Source organism: Tasmannia lanceolata, unplaced genomic scaffold (genome assembly GCF_043159265.1).
Source record: "Tasmannia lanceolata isolate RefF3 unplaced genomic scaffold, GAP_Taslan_0.1 ptg000003l, whole genome shotgun sequence".
Taxonomy (NCBI): Eukaryota; Viridiplantae; Streptophyta; class Magnoliopsida; order Canellales; family Winteraceae; genus Tasmannia; species Tasmannia lanceolata.
The window spans coordinates 20,387,197-20,389,170 of record NW_027518680.1 but is presented as its reverse complement, the minus strand read 5'-3'; positions in this window follow the sequence as shown (position 1 = coordinate 20,389,170).

Genomic DNA, 1,974 nt, shown 5'->3' with positions numbered 1-1,974 from the left:
AAAGTTTTAATTGGGTTTTTGATTTTTTTTTTAAAACGGGTTTGGATTTCAAGAAAACAATTAATTGTTTACTTAAAATTTGAGTTTTTGGAGGAATATTAATTTTCAAGTTCTGAAATTTTGATAGAAAATATTACGATTCATATTAGATCATCTATGATTTTTTCATGATTTTAGGATGTCAGTAATCATGTGATTTTGGTTTTTCTTTCAAAATAGCCCGATTTTGTGAGATCATTAATTGATAGAAAGTCGTGATGAAAATCCATGAAATTTTTACAGTACGCTTTATTCATAATCCTCGTATTACTGTAGAAGTTTGGATTAATTTGGAATTTTTTTGCTATTGGTGGTTTTGTAATTAATACAATCTTGACTAAATCTAATAAAATCAGATTCTGATAGTAAATCACCTTATAAATTCATTAACTTTTTACACTAAGTTTTTCTAGTTATTAGGAAATTTCTGTAAAAGTTTTAACTTGATTAGAATCTGATTGTTATAGCTTGCTTTGTAAATCAACAACCTGGACTCAAACTATTAAAATTAAAAATTAATAGTAAATCATAATAAAAATCAATAAAGTTTTTACAGTAAGTTCATTTCATGATTATAATGTTATTGTAAAAATTTGAACTTAATCGGAATAGATTTCCTATTTGTTGCTTTCTAAATCAACAATCTAGCTTGACATTGATAAAATCCTTTAAAAATCAATTTTAATTCCAAAAATCATGAAAATTTTCAAAACATCTTAACTTTTCAGTGAGCATGTAATCCTAAATCATTTTAATAGAAACCATAGATGTTAATAATTTCCATTGTAATTTAGAGTACTAGGGTAGTTTAGATGCCAATGTTACATTCATAATCGTATCCTAATTGCGATCAATACTTGACAATTTGAGCGTTTAAATTACAGTATGCTGTTGGCACCGAGGTTGTAGTCCACGAAAATCATGAGAAACATGCGAGGCAATAATATACTGTAACTTATATGCTAAATTGTGCAAGAATGGAAAGCATGATGCCCTTCCATGAAGGCAACCTATGCACAAGAATGTGTCAGCCCTTAGAGCCTTAGGTTTTCCTTAAATTTTAGACATTAGGAACCCTTAAAGAATTAAAAATCAGCAATTAAACAAATTAAATTAATTTAACCCATGTTTTTGGAATCGTTGGATAACGATATCACTTCGTAGGGACCTTTCGAGCCGATTAGGAACACTTACGTTATGTTGTGTTCTAGGTTTTAGGGTGTCCTAGAGTTAGAGAGTTCAGCCTCATCACGACCGATTGCTATTATTAGCAATTGAGTCATAAATCTAGTTACACTAATTACCTCTTTTTTTCCCATAGGACAAGCATAGTTATCTATGATGTAGGTTCACCTGCATTAGTCTAAGGGATGTCTTGCACTTAGATAGGACCATATAGCATCTTAGATGGAGTATTAGGATAAAAAAATCTACTCAACTTGAATTAAATAATCTCTTGAAAACTGTTGAAACAGTCAATCCAGTCTAGATTGGTATCCTAGATGTCTTAGGCATATAGCTTAGTTTAGGCACCGAACTACGATCGACTCTGATTCCAGTGAGGCTTGGATACGTAGGTAGCTTTGGATGCTTGGATGGCATACCGAGCACGAGTCGGCCCACCACAAATGGTGGGGTTTCGTATGTTAGTTTTTTTTAATTAAATTAATTAAAATATATAGGATTTCTCACAAATTAGAATTTTATGAGAACATTCACTTAGATTGAATCCAAACAAATTAAGAAAATCAAGATACACATTATGGATTATATTGAAATTAGATTTTAGGATGCGTGTCACATAGTTCGCACATTAATATAGAGTTAAATGAGCTATTTAAAAGAAATTCAAGAGAGCTAACTTTTGAAATTGAAGACTGGATTATCGGGCAAGAATGGTGCATGTGGTGGTAATTCTCCATACCTTTCATTCTC